The sequence below is a fragment of the Chenopodium album genome, chromosome 20 (assembly GCF_948465745.1).
Source record: "Chenopodium album chromosome 20, dcCheAlbu1.1, whole genome shotgun sequence".
NCBI lineage: Eukaryota > Viridiplantae > Streptophyta > Magnoliopsida > Caryophyllales > Amaranthaceae > Chenopodium > Chenopodium album.
In genome coordinates, this window is record NC_137853.1 from 14732978 (window position 1) to 14748976 (window position 15999).

The following is a 15999-nucleotide window of genomic DNA, read 5'->3' on the forward strand; positions in this document are numbered from 1 at the left end:
TCAATTTAATTGCAATAAAAACATAAATGCCTCTCCCACATTTGTATAACTAACCCAAAAGGTTGAGCTTCACCCATCCCCTAGCAAGAAGACTACTCACAACTCATATTTATCAACATGCAAAGAAGTATTAAGGTTCTAACTACTTCAATACTTGGGGAAAAATGGTTAACAATTGAAATCATCCAACAACAAATTATCAAGAACTAAAAGGATTCAAGTAACATGCAAATACCAAATAAAATTAGAAATTAAGAAGAATAAGGTTGAAAAAATTACTAATTAAAGCTTCAAATGTTGATTACAAAGTGCTGAATCTTGAGAATGATTCTTGAATTTCACTAATACAATGATTGGATTTGATGAAAACTAAGCTAAACTAACTAAGAGGAATGTTTCAAACTAAGAGGAGTTTCTAAAAACTAGGCTACTGTTTTCCCTCTTGCAAATGAACTAAAGGGGAAGAATTTATACTCCTCGAAATACATAGGAAAATTCGTCAAAATAAAACGGATTCCCAGCAAGGAGCGCCCGCTCCATAATGAGGAGCACCCGCTCCACAATGAGGAGCACCCGCTCCTCTGATAGGAGCGCCCGCTCCAGCAACTTGCACGCCCGCTCCCCTGCTCTTCAGCTTATGGCAGAATCATCTTCAAGGGGAGGAGCGCTCGCTCCAAGGAGGGAGCACACCCGATCCTCCCTGTTTCACCTTGAGGCAGAATGACTCGGAGCAGCAAGGAAAGCCTGTTCCAGCTAGGGCGCACGCTCGCTCCTCACAGGGTTTGAATTGGGCAGATTGTTGCTGAAGTTGAGGAGCACTCGCTTCAGGAGAGGTGCACGCCCGCTCCTCCTCGAGCGGGCTCTCCTTTCTCTGTCTTCGAGCCTTGAACATCAACCATGCTTTGAGTGCTTGTCAAATTGAGATATATTACTTGAAAACATGGACTAACACAAGCAAAGAAGGGGTGAAGCCGAGATACAACATTTTCATTCAAAAACGGGTTAGAAACAGGGGAAAAGATAGCAAAGTCGGGTTTAAATTAACACAATAAGTGGTCAAATAAACCACTTATCAAATCCCCCCAAGCTAGCCAAATACTTGTCCTCAAGCAACTTACATTGCCCAAAAACAAACCAAAAGATCAATTTGCTCAAAGAAAAGCACATGCAATGCATAAATACAAGAATCCTTAAGCAATAAAACTCGAGCATGAGCTATATGCCTAAGATCAACCACGGTCATGACTAGCCAAGGCCTAGCTAACCTTTCGGAAAATACTCAACTTAAGTCTATTCAGCACATCTTACCGCATCCCCATCACAAAGTTCAAATCCCCCCTAACGGTAGTATCTCGTGACTCCTCGAAGGAGCCCGAAAAACATAGAATAAGCGGGTTTTAGAACACTCGACATCTCAATGAAAAAGTGCCCTCTCCTTATGCTTGTGAATCAACTCCCTCCACCGACGATGGCTTCCACTACTCTCCTAACATTAACAACTCAAGGATTACGACACAAAGTTAAGGCATAGATAAAACAAGAAGTGTTTTAGGTGTTTTTGTCCCTCGAGAGAGTTACGTCACAAAGTCTGGTCCGTCTTGAGTTGTACCTGCAAAAATACGGAGACTCCGGGTGGTGGAGCTCCGTCTCCGACGATCAAGTTAGTAACTTGAAGAGGAGTAAAAAGTGCGGAAATTTAGGTGGGGATCTGCTTGGATTCCAAGCTCAGGTGTTCTCTGATGTAAGAGAATAAGGGTGTAATAAATAACTGTAGATGTCCCTAAAATGGGGGAATATCTCCCTATTTATAGGGTCGTTGGGAAATGTGCCCCTCCCTAGGCCACTCTGACCTAGGACAAATGGGCTGCGCCGCAAAAGTGCGGATTTTGAGGAATTAGGCCTTTGAAGGCCGCAATTCAGAGAGAATATCTGGGACATCCACGTGTCAGCTGGGGATTGGTTTGGGATGACCTGCCAGCCCTTGACACATGGCGCTCCCTCATTGGTCCAGGTGTTAAGGGTAAAAATACCCCAAACATTTGCCCCTCACAGGGGTGACATGGCAAGCCACGTGGCACCTGTGACACGCGTCCCCCTAGGAGGGGTGAACAGTAAAACGGCTAGTAAATTATGAGGGGTGTGACGGGAATGCCCCCGTTTCACCCTTTTACAAATAGAGTTTTACCCCCCCCCCCCCTTTTTCTCTCACTATTTTCATTACTTTGACTTTCTAGAGAGAGAAAGAGAGATCTTAGAGAGAGATTATCTGATTCCGGTTGCGTTCAGTTTTTCTCAAGACTTCCGTGTGCACCCTTAGACGTCACCCGGTCACCGACTGTAGCAGTTTTCAGATTTATTCAGAGCTAAAGTACGGTAACTGCCTGTACCCTCTTTCAGCTTTTTCTTCATTTCCGTCTGTATACATTCTTTTTTCCGTCTGTATACATTTCTCTTCGAAAATAAAAATGTACTCTCCATCCACACACACAGCACTGACTAGGACATTCAGCCGGTCTCTTGGTACGGCTAAGTCCAGAATCGGGGGTGCCTTTTCTGGACAGTCGAAACTGCTTTGCTCATCCTCGAATTCCTTCCTCTCTGTCTGTGCAGGACACTATTGCAAGGTTTAAGCAAACGGTTGTACGACACAGACGGCGGCTCGCTAGGGAAGTCCCCGCAGATGAGGTGGTGAGGGATGAGGACTTGATAGGAAGTGAGATAGGTCGTTAAGCTACTACCCTAATCAAATTAATCATTTATAATCCTAGACTACCCTAATACAAGTATAGGGGTACGTAGAGGGTCGAACCACTAAGGAAGCACACTCGTTCAACATCAAAATCACTATGCAAGAGTAAATAGGGAAATGTTGTTGTTGATTTTCTTGGATTAAGCACTAAGACTACAAATAAGCAAAGATAGAGATGAATAAACTCAAGAGAAAACAACGCTAGGGATACGGGGGTGTCAAACATGATTAGAAATAGGGGAACAATGATAGTTATCATGAAGAACATGCCAAAGAACACAAGATTCTACCTAAACAATTCATTCTCATGCAATCATCAAGGCAAATTAATGGAAGAGGTCTATACTAAATTGGATCATTCTCATGCATCCTATTAGTTACAAGCAAAACAAGAGAATAAAGAAGCACAATCCATAAAGCTCCACCTTAACAACTCATTCTCATGCAATCATTAAAATAAAGGTGATCTTAATATAGTTCAAATCATTTTCATGCATTTAAACTAGAAATCAATCAAATAAAGTGCAACAATAATCTCAAGCTACCAAAAATCATATCTTCCATCAATATAAGGCATGTATTCAATCCAACCATCATCATTCATCCAATATTCAACACATATTTTCCACCCCCTTCCCCTAGCTAAGAAATTAGTCTAGAGAAGGGAGAATAAACATAATATCAAGATTAGAAATAAACTCAAGGAACTCGAAACAAAACATGATTAAGAACTATAAAAATGGTAATAACTCGATGAAATAATAGATTAATAGAAGTAAGCAACTAAAAGGCAAATAATTAAAATAAAGAGAAAGGATAAGAGATTACTAAAGAAGAGATTAATGAAAGAGAAAATCTTGAAAGGTTGCTAGATTGAAGATGAAACTTGATCAAAGTTGAATACAATAGAAGAAACTTGAGTCATAATCCACTTTCTCTCTCTAAGATTATGGCTAATTGTTCATAAGATAAAAGATGATTACAAACTTGAATGAGGGAACTATTTATATGCATCATAAAAGACGGAAATAATACACCAAGGAGAGCCCTCTAGCCATCAGCCGCACCCTCTCCAATGTGGGTATGGAGTTGCTTAGCCCAGCAACCCACGCCCGCAGCTCCTACGTCCGCGCCCGCGGCTGAAGAAAGGAGAAGCCCTCTCCTGCTGAGGAGAGGCTGCGACAAGACATTAGGGAGTGCCAGCCTCAAACAGCCGCGCCCGCGGGCCAGAGAGGAGAGCCCTCTTCTGGGGCGCGGCACAACATCTATCTACTGAAAGTTGAGGCATCTTCGAGCTTGAACAACCGCGCCTGCGGCCTCTGACTCCGCGCCCCCGGCTTCTCCATTGCCATTGTGCCGTCCTTGAGCATCATATTTCCTTTCCATAGCTCGTCATGCATCCTAAGGTTCATCCGAACGGGCCAAAAACCTACAAAACAACAAAGAAACACTAGAAAAACCAACAAAAAGGGGAAAAAGGAAAGGAAACACGAGAAAGGAAAGAAGAAGGCAAAACTAAGGTAAAAATGCTTAAAAAGGCTCAAACAAGTGCAAATGAGGGGAGAATACTTAGAGAAAAAGGATGGAAAAGTGCCATAAATGCCACACATAAAATCCCCCACACTTGCCTCTTGCTTGTCCTCAAGCAAGGAAAACTAAAACAAAAGGACAACACACACACAACAAACATAATATGACAAGGATTAAGAAAATCAATTAAGTTTCATAGTGGGAAATGCTCAAAATGGACTCAAACATAGGGACATGCATCAAAGAATGCTTACCTTTCTCAATTCAAAAAGGGGGAACATGTTCTAAGATGGTCATGGTTGAAGAAGACAAACCTAAGCTAAGATTAGAGAACTAATGATTTCATCCTCCGCCCTAGCCCCAACCAAGATGGTCCACGTTCTCTCCACTAGCTTCAAATCATCCCTTAGTTAGCTCCTCATGATTCCTCGAGGGAACCGGAAAAAGAAATTTTTATGTGGAATCATAAGGTCATCCCGACATCTCAACTATGCATACTCTCTCCATAGGGTTAAAATCTATCTCCCTCCACCGTTCTTTGACCACGCCCCTCTAAAGTCCAAGGGTCTTAACTAGGATAGTAATGTCATGGCTAGGGGTCAAAGTTGGGAATAAATTTGAAAATTTTAGTGGCAATTCCTAAGTGAAGCATAAGAGTGGCCATCTCTCAAGAACATCCTAAGAATTGAACCTAGTCTTAAACTTACAACCTTTCATAACAAATCACACAACATTACTTCATTCCTTTTCATTTCCTTCACACACATTTTTTTTTATTTTTTTTTTATTGCTTGGTTTTCATGAGTTTCAACTTTCTTGCCAAACCTTTTTGCATACTCTTTTCATGAATAATCTTTCAAAACCAACCTTGAACCAAATTACACAACTATCTTGCTCAATTTCAACATTATCAAACTCGAACCTCATAAGCCAATGCTTCACTAACTACAAGGGTTGGTAAAACATAGGCCGCTAGGTTTGTAATATGGTTAAGTCAAGAAAGGGGAAATAAGGCTCAAATTGGTTAGCAAGTGGGTGAATGCAAAATGAAAACCAAGTTTGTAACAAAACACAAAGAAAACAAAGAAAAATGAGAAGATATGCGCTCTTCCTCCTCTAGAGTTATATGGGCACGATCTTGGGAGCTAGACGCCAACACAAAGATTAAGATATGCATAGTTAAGGATCCTAAATGCCGGTAACAAGAATGATGAAGGCTAGAACAAATGGCGCTCACACGGGATAAGAAACATGCAAATACCAACCAAGGGAATCCTATCCACCATAGAGAGCAACACCATCTTACCACTTTCCCGTGAACTAGGGGTTCAAACGTCCTCAAAAAATCTAAACCGGGCTACCTTAGTGTAGGCGTCATTTGAAGTGCGCCTACGTAAAAGCATGTTGTGAATATGCTTGGCACTCATAGGAAGTGGGAATTGACACATACGATTAGGGACACGATTAGGGACAAGGAAAGTAGGGAGCCGCCAACAAGTTTATAAGGAACTTGTAAACCATTCACGATTCATTTAAGGCAACCACGATAGATTAAGGGACAACGATAGGCAACAACGATTGGCCCGTGAAGGTTACACCCCATTCATAATCCATGAGATTACTAACTCCATATGGTTCGGAACCACGAAAGGGAAATCAGGGATGATGGTACGAAGTGAGTCATGGAGTCATATTCGCCCGTATTGGCCTCTACTCGATTCTTATATTGAAAAGTATTCCTGCGATCTCAAAGGCATGCAAACAAAGATTCAATTTGCTCCAAACTATTATTATGCTAAATTGGTTTAATATTAATGCAACATATAATCCTAAAATATTTGTGACCACTTGATTAAATAACAAGATTAAAGGAACCTAAACCGGTTATCCAAATCATCTTATTAAGCGTTACATTCAATTACATATTCCCTTTAACATGCAATACAGTGATCATAATAATAACAGAATAAACATTAATATTGGAAGCAATTTAACAATAATATCGTTAGTCAAATCAAATAATAATAAACCCTTATCATGATAATAGCAACAAGAAATAATAACAAGAGTAATTAAGTGATTAATTACTCACTTTTCACGTTTCCTTGAAATTGCTACATCATGAATAAATTGTTAGTAACTTCAATAAAAATATTAGTCAAATGGATATTATATTAAATAAAAGTAGAGTTGATTTGGTCCAAACCCTCAGTTATTTGTACCTTTCACGCCTTAGTGTAAGGACAGAACCAAAGGTTAAGTATGGACTCCTTGGAGTGCTTAAAGGAAGAATAGTGTTTAAGAATATAGGTTTAAGGCTTAAAATACGAGAGAGAGAAAAAGAGAATGATTTTTCGTGTAAAAGAGAGGAAGAGAGAATGATTTGATGCCCCGAACTGCAGAGAGGAGGGGGGTATTTGTAGGGAAAATGAGCTGAGGGAACACGCGGAACCCTAAAAAGATAAAACCCCTAAAAAAGGCTACCGCGATACGCTAGATTCTACCGCAACACGGTAGATTCTAACGTGTCACGGGGAAATTAGTGAGACGCGGGGAAAATTAGAGTGACGCGGGAAATGTTTGACCTATGGGAGTAAAAACGCATGAAGGGTTTACGCGGATAGGACACGAAGTTGTCCCGTGTCACATGAAAGGCACCGTGACACGGGAATTCCTACCGTGACACGATAGTATTCCCCGTGTCGCGGCATAGTCTCGGAATAAGGCATATAATATATCATTGGAAAGCTTATCAATTCTACTTTCCAACCAAATTAGAATAAGGTCAAAATCAATTTTGTATTTTAAGATATGATCGTTTTAGTGGAAGGGTGTCGGTTTTGGGCCGAGTTTGGTGTTTTGCTCATATCTTTTTCGTTATAGCTCGAAATTGGGTTTATGATATATGGTTGGAAAGCTTATTTAAAGGCCTATCCAACCAAATTATAATTAGATCAAAATTATATAACCATAAAATCAGTTCAGCTCGGTTTTGTGACGCGGATACGAAAAGAGGAAAATAGGTTATGGTTTAGGGAAATGAGCTAAGAAATGGATTGGTTTATGAAATATATTGGATAGAACATGGAATTAGGTCATGGATCAAAATTTATGACCGTTGGTGTGCAAGGGTGTCGGTTTTGGGCCCGGTTTAGTGTTTTGATCATAACTTCTTCGTTTTGGCTCGGAATTGGGCTTATAATATACTGTTGGAAAGCTCTTTGAAAGAGCTATCCATCTGTATAGTCCTTGCACGGGAATTTTATATTTTGTTTATCTATTTGTCTCGGTTTTCAACAATGTAGGCTCCATTGGATCCAATCATTGCATTTGACGCATTTGGGTCCGTTATTAATCAAGTTTAAGCATGTATGAACACGTTTTAGGCCTAATTAGTAATCGGACAAGGCTTTAAGATAACTTGGTCTCAAATATGGGCTTTCACTTACTTCATAATGCTTTTCGTAGTCCATAAACATTTCAACTTTGATCTAGCATGAAGAACGGGTTTTTGTAACATCATCGCACTTCCTTTAGGGACAAGAGGCCAAATGTAGGTGTCTACAGTTGTATGGGAGGACCTTAGTCAGACGACCTATTGAGTGATTACCGATAAGGTTACAACCTCAAAAGAGCTGGCATGAGTAACCTCATACCACCACTAGGGGCTAGTTGTACAAGATAGCTCCTGCTGAGTTATTCCTTCGCTTCCGGCCGCACTCAAGGGGTGAAGGACGATCAAGAGAGTTGGCATGAGTCACCTCATACCATCTCTAAGGGGCTAGTTAACTATCTCCCGCTCTCAACCCCTCTAGGGATGGCGCACCTAGAGTACCATTTTGAGCCCGTTGAGTCAACTCCAGGCTCCTGGCTACCGGACGCCAGCTCGACCAGGGTGAGTCAGCTCCAGGCTCTCGGCTGCCACCTTGACCAGGATAAGTCTACTCCATGCTCCCAGATCCCGGCTGCCAGCTCGACTAAGGTGAGTCGGCTCCAAGCTCCCAACTGCCAACCCGAACAGAGTAAGTCGGTCACAGGCTCCCGGCTGCTAGCCCAACAGAGTAAGTCGGCCACAGGCTTACCACTAATGTTAGGGTTATCATACCCTATAAATACCCCCACATATGCCACATAAAAGGGGTTTATCAATCTCTCTCTCTCTGTCTCTCTCTCTCTCTCTCTCTCTCTCTCTATATCTCTCTGTCTCTCTCTCTCACTCACTCACTCTCTCTAAGCATATTAAGCTTTATACTCTCCCAAAAGGCAAACACTTACTTAGCCATCGGAGGGGAGTTCCTCGAAACCACCCCCGAGGGCAGTTTACGTTATCTCTCTTGTATGTCCTCCAGTGGTGCTGACGGAGTTTCCCGAGGTCCCAGCAGGCAGCCCGAGACTCCAGCAGTGCTATCAGTGGTTCGGATATTCCCATTGGAGTACACCCTAAACATTAGTGAAGCTCAAGGTGCAAGGAAGTGGATTCTCCAAGTTTTAGCTCTTGCGCTCTCAAGCCGTGCTCTCATTAAGATGTGGTGTTAAACCCACCGTCAAGTGCCTTTGAAGCTGCCATTCTTAGTGTTCATCATAATCATATTGTGCACTCATTTGAAGCCCTAAGCAAATGCACGAAGCATCAAAGAGAACCGAAGAAACCTAGAGGAGCGCGGGCGCGTAACCCACAGATGCGGGCGCGCAAACCAGCCGCACAGGGGCGCAGCCTTGCTATGCGGGTGCGCCACCAGCCCACGCGGGTGCGCCTCCCTAGGTTCCTATTTTTGCTTGGTTTTGTTTCGCGCCTCCTATATATACTTATTTGTAACCCGATTTTGTAAGTAAGTTTAATTTATATTTTGATCATATTCTAAGCTTAGTTGAGATTTTCCCTTACTAGTTTTAGGGTTAGTTTAGGAGTATGTTTTAGAAAGAGAAAGTTAGGAATTTCAATAGTGATTGAAAGATTGAAGATTGAATGGTGACAATTGTGTTGAAGATCTTCTCTATTATCAATGAGCATTTCTAACTCTATCTTATTTTATTGCTTTGTTTAATACTCATGATTGTTTGATTTTATTTTGATTTTTGATCTTTGATTAGTGTAATTGTTCTTCATATTTTGTTGATTCTTGATTTCCTAAGTTGTTAGTTGATTAGAAGATGGTGTTAGAGTAGTTGTTTGGCTAGGGATAGGGTGAAGCTTGTATGATTAATTGATTGTGCTTCATTTGGGGATTGTATTGATTAATTGTTGAGATTAAATTGATTAATGTAAGTTTGCATGTGCGTAATTCGATTAGGCCTTGAGAATTATGCTAGATTGCATTGTAGTTTCTAATGATACGGACTATTGATTTAGGAATAGCAATTGTCGATTGATCTTGGTTAGTGACGTTCCTAGTTAGAATCTCTCGTAGTTGGCGCTAGCTAGACCTCTAGGAGATAGCTTGTCGAGCTCTTTTGATTGCTCTTACCATTAGTCTTCGCAACCATTGATTTGCATGTTGTTCCCGAGTTGCTACAATCGTCATGATTACTCGTTGATCCCCATTCCCTAATGCTTTATTTGTTTGGTTCTTTGTTTTAGTGCGTTGTTAGTGTTACCTCTTTACCCTAGACTTCGACCTAGCTTAGGCGCATATTGAGAGCACTTGAATATAACCGTTCCTAATGGTTCGACCCTTGAATTACCTCTATTCTTATATTTAGGTTTGTTAAGTGATTATAAATTTTGTTTGGCTTAGGCAAGATTAGTTGAACGACCTAATTTTTTCCACGTAAAAATGGTGCCGTTGCTAGGGAACGGTGTCTATGTTTGAGTGTTTTTGATTGCTTGAGTCTAGGTCTTTGTATATACTTTTCTTTTATTTGATTTTTGTTGGCTTTGTAAAAAAATGGCAAATACCTCGTTTCTTCAATTAGAGAATGAGCCATTTTGGGTGTACTTTAATAGACTAGAGAACTTCATTAGTTACCATGGTTATGATCTTTGGGAGGCTTGTGAGATTTTTTATCATAATTTGACTAAGCAAACTAGAGACATTGTTGAAAGCATGTTTAATGGTAGATTTCGGGCATTGTCAATTGATGATTCTTGGGATTTTTATGTATGGTTTGCTAGAGATAGTTATGATCGTGGTCATGGTTATTCAAATGCTTCCATTGATAATTGTTATGGTCCATGTTCCATGAATGATAAATCTTGCATGCCTACTTCTGCCCCCAAATGATGCCACTCATATCTCTAGTGTTGATCCTCGCATGCTTGCACATAATTCTGTTCCCCATGATGCTCCTCAATGCTCTTCATCTTTCCAATCTTTAGAGTCTAGCTTTGAGTTTCCTTATGATCAAATTGGTGGTTCTTTGAGAGAATTGGAGATGAATTCTAATTTGGAACCAAATGAGATGAGATATTTGGAGATTATGAGAGGCCAAATGGAAATGTTGAAAATGTTGGAACAGAGTAATGAGGGCGTTCTTAGGAAGAATGAGGAGTTGGAGAGTCAATTGTCATCGATGTTGAACGTAAATGAAGTTTCTACCGCATTGGTAGATATGGAGGATGATGATGATGATGATTGTTTTGAAAGCTCCAAACCATGTGAGGAGAATGTTAGAGAGCCTATGAGTGAGAAAAAGGGTGTAGAGATGGATGTTCCTAAAGAGATGGATGATCATTTACACTATCTCGTTTAACCTTAGTTTGTTCAAACTTTGTTAAGTGCAAAATGACATCCATCCCTTACAAGAAGTGCTCGATTCCCTTTTGGTTAAGGAATGTTCGATTGAGGATCATAAATTGTGTGAGTTGATAAGTAAATACCCTTATAATTTTATATCTGACTTCCTTTGGCACCTCTTGTCTGCAACCACTGTGTTAGGCTTCTTGAAAGGCATTACCTCCATAGGACCAACATTTCATTTTGGTCTTTCATTGCCTAACACTGAACAAGAGATTCGAAAGGAAATTCAGCCAAAATTAACCAAGTGGATCCTTGGTAAAGTACACCCCACCCTGTTGCATTTATTGAATTAACCACAAATAGCAATTGGATCTTAAGGTGTGTGGAATGTCACCTTAAATGAAGTGACTCATAATCAAATCAAAGGTTGGGTTCAAGACCTCACAGTCAAGGGTTGGTTTAAACGGCTTTCCAAATTCCACTCCAAATGGAAGAAGAAGAGAATTTTCAATTTCCTTAGGCTATTGACATATGTCGAGATTCCATTTAACGGGTCGCTGACATGTGATCTTATATCACTATGGGATCTTGTGTTAAATTGTTTTATCTTGCGCCAGGATTGTATAACTATTACCCTTGATAATATCACTTTTCTTACTAGTATATTTCCTTATGGCAATGGAGGCCAGTAAGTTAGAGTCTTTAGTCTCATTAAAGGCGTTGGACCCTGTGTAATAAATGAGTTATGATCATATGAAAAAGATATTAGCAATAACCAAAAGTAGGAAGGTCGGCTTCAATACCTTTGTCTCATACTTTACATCCCTATGTTAAGCCCTAAGCTAACACAAGATCTACATTAAAGATAGAGTCGAAGCTAGAAACTATTGATATCCCTCTTACTAGTGCAATAGTTGACTCTGTTAAGAGTGAAGGTGAGGAATTGGCTAATCACGTAACAAGGCACAAGTGAAAAGCCATAGGTCGGCACATTTCGTTGTCGGAAATGACATTGAGATTTGAAAAACAGATTTTTCACCATGCTAGAGTCCTTTTTTCGCAATTTCGTTGGGCCAAACCCCCTCCGGAGGTTTGCGACGCATAGATCTCAAAAAGTTACACAATTTGGAAAAAAAATTTGTTCAATTTGGACACCCGGAGACAAAGTTATTACATTTTAAAGTTTTAATCAAAAAATTCGACAAATAATGAAAAAATTAGCCTTCAGAGCGATAAGTAAATGGGTGCGATCATACCAGCACTAATGCACCGGATCCCATCAGAACTCCGCAGTTAAGCGTGCTTGGGCGAGAGTAGTACTAGGATGGGTGACCTCCTGGGAAGTCCTCGTGTTGCACCCCTTTTTTTGCCAAATTTGGAATTTTTTTTCGTTTTTGGTTACTTTGAGATGGGAAATGGTTTGAGGCGCGTAGATCTAGAAAAAATAACCAATTCGGAAAAAAAAATATTTAATTCGGGCGATCGGGCACAAAGTTACGGCATTTCGAAAGAAACCGGAGGCGGGAAAGAGTATAAATACAAGTTAGAGCGATAAGTAAATGGGTGCGATCATACCAGCACTAATGCACCGGATCCCATCAGAACTCCGCAGTTAAGCGTGCTTGGGCGAGAGTAGAACTAGGATGGGTGACCTCCTGGGAAGTCCTCGTGTTGCACCCCTTTTTTTGCCAAATTTGGAATTTTTTTTCGTTTTTGGTTACTTTGAGATGGGAAATGGTTTGAGGCGCGTAGATCTAGAAAAAATAACCAATTCGGAAAAAAAAATATTTAATTCGGGCGATCGGGCACAAAGTTACGGCATTTCGAAAGAAACCGGAGGCGGGAAAGAGTATAAATACAAGTTAGAGCGATAAGTAAATGGGTGCGATCATACCAGCACTAATGCACCGGATCCCATCAGAACTCCGCAGTTAAGCGTGCTTGGGCGAGAGTAGTACTAGGATGGGTGACCTCCTGGGAAGTCCTCGTGTTGCACCCCTTTTTTTGCCAAATTTGGAATTTTTTTTCGTTTTTGGTTACTTTGAGATGGGAAATGGTTTGAGGCGCGTAGATCTAGAAAAAATAACCAATTCGGAAAAAAAAATATTTAATTCGGGCGATCGGGCACAAAGTTACGGCATTTCGAAAGAAACCGGAGGCGGGAAAGAGTATAAATACAAGTTAGAGCGATAAGTAAATGGGTGCGATCATACCAGCACTAATGCACCGGATCCCATCAGAACTCCGCAGTTAAGCGTGCTTGGGCGAGAGTAGTACTAGGATGGGTGACCTCCTGGGAAGTCCTCGTGTTGCACCCCTTTTTTTGCCAAATTTGGAATTTTTTTTCGTTTTTGGTTACTTTGAGATGGGAAATGGTTTGAGGCGCGTAGATCTAGAAAAAATAACCAATTCGGAAAAAAAAATATTTAATTCGGGCGATCGGGCACAAAGTTACGGCATTTCGAAAGAAACCGGAGGCGGGAAAGAGTATAAATACAAGTTAGAGCGATAAGTAAATGGGTGCGATCATACCAGCACTAATGCACCGGATCCCATCAGAACTCCGCAGTTAAGCGTGCTTGGGCGAGAGTAGAACTAGGATGGGTGACCTCCTGGGAAGTCCTCGTGTTGCACCCCTTTTTTTGCCAAATTTGGAATTTTTTTTCGTTTTTGGTTACTTTGAGATGGGAAATGGTTTGAGGCGCGTAGATCTAGAAAAAATAACCAATTCGGAAAAAAAAATATTTAATTCGGGCGATCGGGCACAAAGTTACGGCATTTCGAAAGAAACCGGAGGCGGGAAAGAGTATAAATACAAGTTAGAGCGATAAGTAAATGGGTGCGATCATACCAGCACTAATGCACCGGATCCCATCAGAACTCCGCAGTTAAGCGTGCTTGGGCGAGAGTAGTACTAGGATGGGTGACCTCCTGGGAAGTCCTCGTGTTGCACCCCTTTTTTTGCCAAATTTGGAATTTTTTTTCGTTTTTGGTTACTTTGAGATGGGAAATGGTTTGAGGCGCGTAGATCTAGAAAAAATAACCAATTCGGAAAAAAAAATATTTAATTCGGGCGATCGGGCACAAAGTTACGGCATTTCGAAAGAAACCGGAGGCGGGAAAGAGTATAAATACAAGTTAGAGCGATAAGTAAATGGGTGCGATCATACCAGCACTAATGCACCGGATCCCATCAGAACTCCGCAGTTAAGCGTGCTTGGGCGAGAGTAGTACTAGGATGGGTGACCTCCTGGGAAGTCCTCGTGTTGCACCCCTTTTTTTGCCAAATTTGGAATTTTTTTTCGTTTTTGGTTACTTTGAGATGGGAAATGGTTTGAGGCGCGTAGATCTAGAAAAAATAACCAATTCGGAAAAAAAAATATTTAATTCGGGCGATCGGGCACAAAGTTACGGCATTTCGAAAGAAACCGGAGGCGGGAAAGAGTATAAATACAAGTTAGAGCGATAAGTAAATGGGTGCGATCATACCAGCACTAATGCACCGGATCCCATCAGAACTCCGCAGTTAAGCGTGCTTGGGCGAGAGTAGTACTAGGATGGGTGACCTCCTGGGAAGTCCTCGTGTTGCACCCCTTTTTTTGCCAAATTTGGAATTTTTTTTCGTTTTTGGTTACTTTGAGATGGGAAATGGTTTGAGGCGCGTAGATCTAGAAAAAATAACCAATTCGGAAAAAAAAATATTTAATTCGGGCGATCGGGCACAAAGTTACGGCATTTCGAAAGAAACCGGAGGCGGGAAAGAGTATAAATACAAGTTAGAGCGATAAGTAAATGGGTGCGATCATACCAGCACTAATGCACCGGATCCCATCAGAACTCCGCAGTTAAGCGTGCTTGGGCGAGAGTAGTACTAGGATGGGTGACCTCCTGGGAAGTCCTCGTGTTGCACCCCTTTTTTTGCCAAATTTGGAATTTTTTTTCGTTTTTGGTTACTTTGAGATGGGAAATGGTTTGAGGCGCGTAGATCTAGAAAAAATAACCAATTCGGAAAAAAAAATATTTAATTCGGGCGATCGGGCACAAAGTTACGGCATTTCGAAAGAAACCGGAGGCGGGAAAGAGTATAAATACAAGTTAGAGCGATAAGTAAATGGGTGCGATCATACCAGCACTAATGCACCGGATCCCATCAGAACTCCGCAGTTAAGCGTGCTTGGGCGAGAGTAGAACTAGGATGGGTGACCTCCTGGGAAGTCCTCGTGTTGCACCCCTTTTTTTGCCAAATTTGGAATTTTTTTTCGTTTTTGGTTACTTTGAGATGGGAAATGGTTTGAGGCGCGTAGATCTAGAAAAAATAACCAATTCGGAAAAAAAAATATTTAATTCGGGCGATCGGGCACAAAGTTACGGCATTTCGAAAGAAACCGGAGGCGGGAAAGAGTATAAATACAAGTTAGAGCGATAAGTAAATGGGTGCGATCATACCAGCACTAATGCACCGGATCCCATCAGAACTCCGCAGTTAAGCGTGCTTGGGCGAGAGTAGTACTAGGATGGGTGACCTCCTGGGAAGTCCTCGTGTTGCACCCCTTTTTTTGCCAAATTTGGAATTTTTTTTCGTTTTTGGTTACTTTGAGATGGGAAATGGTTTGAGGCGCGTAGATCTAGAAAAAATAACCAATTCGGAAAAAAAAATATTTAATTCGGGCGATCGGGCACAAAGTTACGGCATTTCGAAAGAAACCGGAGGCGGGAAAGAGTATAAATACAAGTTAGAGCGATAAGTAAATGGGTGCGATCATACCAGCACTAATGCACCGGATCCCATCAGAACTCCGCAGTTAAGCGTGCTTGGGCGAGAGTAGTACTAGGATGGGTGACCTCCTGGGAAGTCCTCGTGTTGCACCCCTTTTTTTGCCAAATTTGGAATTTTTTTTCGTTTTTGGTTACTTTGAGATGGGAAATGGTTTGAGGCGCGTAGATCTAGAAAAAATAACCAATTCGGAAAAAAAAATATTTAATTCGGGCGATCGGGCACAAAGTTACGGCATTTCGAAAGAAACCGGAGGCGGGAAAGAGTAT

General features: G+C 41.2%; 12 non-coding genes across 12 annotated transcripts; all 12 read left to right on the top strand.

Moving 5' to 3' along the window:
* Window positions 1–12198: 12198 nt before the first annotated feature.
* On the top strand, window positions 12199–12317 carry LOC145599523 (5S ribosomal RNA). Its single transcript, XR_014103788.1, has one exon. It is a non-coding gene; the product is annotated as a 5S ribosomal RNA (ribosomal RNA).
* Window positions 12318–12517: 200 nt separating this feature from the next.
* LOC145599773 (5S ribosomal RNA) lies at window positions 12518–12636 on the top strand. The gene has a single exon (XR_014104040.1). It is a non-coding gene; the product is annotated as a 5S ribosomal RNA (ribosomal RNA).
* A 200-nt stretch (window positions 12637–12836) lies between these two features.
* On the top strand, window positions 12837–12955 carry LOC145599637 (5S ribosomal RNA). The gene has a single exon (XR_014103907.1). It is a non-coding gene; the product is annotated as a 5S ribosomal RNA (ribosomal RNA).
* Window positions 12956–13155: 200 nt separating this feature from the next.
* On the top strand, window positions 13156–13274 carry LOC145599753 (5S ribosomal RNA). The gene has a single exon (XR_014104020.1). It is a non-coding gene; the product is annotated as a 5S ribosomal RNA (ribosomal RNA).
* A 200-nt stretch (window positions 13275–13474) lies between these two features.
* LOC145599774 (5S ribosomal RNA) lies at window positions 13475–13593 on the top strand. The gene has a single exon (XR_014104041.1). It is a non-coding gene; the product is annotated as a 5S ribosomal RNA (ribosomal RNA).
* Window positions 13594–13793: 200 nt separating this feature from the next.
* LOC145599860 (5S ribosomal RNA) lies at window positions 13794–13912 on the top strand. The gene has a single exon (XR_014104115.1). It is a non-coding gene; the product is annotated as a 5S ribosomal RNA (ribosomal RNA).
* Window positions 13913–14112: 200 nt separating this feature from the next.
* LOC145599976 (5S ribosomal RNA) lies at window positions 14113–14231 on the top strand. Its single transcript, XR_014104216.1, has one exon. It is a non-coding gene; the product is annotated as a 5S ribosomal RNA (ribosomal RNA).
* Window positions 14232–14431: 200 nt separating this feature from the next.
* Window positions 14432–14550, top strand: LOC145599529 (5S ribosomal RNA). Its single transcript, XR_014103794.1, has one exon. It is a non-coding gene; the product is annotated as a 5S ribosomal RNA (ribosomal RNA).
* A 200-nt stretch (window positions 14551–14750) lies between these two features.
* On the top strand, window positions 14751–14869 carry LOC145599541 (5S ribosomal RNA). The gene has a single exon (XR_014103806.1). It is a non-coding gene; the product is annotated as a 5S ribosomal RNA (ribosomal RNA).
* A 200-nt stretch (window positions 14870–15069) lies between these two features.
* LOC145599775 (5S ribosomal RNA) lies at window positions 15070–15188 on the top strand. The gene has a single exon (XR_014104042.1). It is a non-coding gene; the product is annotated as a 5S ribosomal RNA (ribosomal RNA).
* Window positions 15189–15388: 200 nt separating this feature from the next.
* Window positions 15389–15507, top strand: LOC145599552 (5S ribosomal RNA). Its single transcript, XR_014103818.1, has one exon. It is a non-coding gene; the product is annotated as a 5S ribosomal RNA (ribosomal RNA).
* Window positions 15508–15707: 200 nt separating this feature from the next.
* On the top strand, window positions 15708–15826 carry LOC145599563 (5S ribosomal RNA). Its single transcript, XR_014103831.1, has one exon. It is a non-coding gene; the product is annotated as a 5S ribosomal RNA (ribosomal RNA).
* Window positions 15827–15999: the final 173 nt, after the last annotated feature.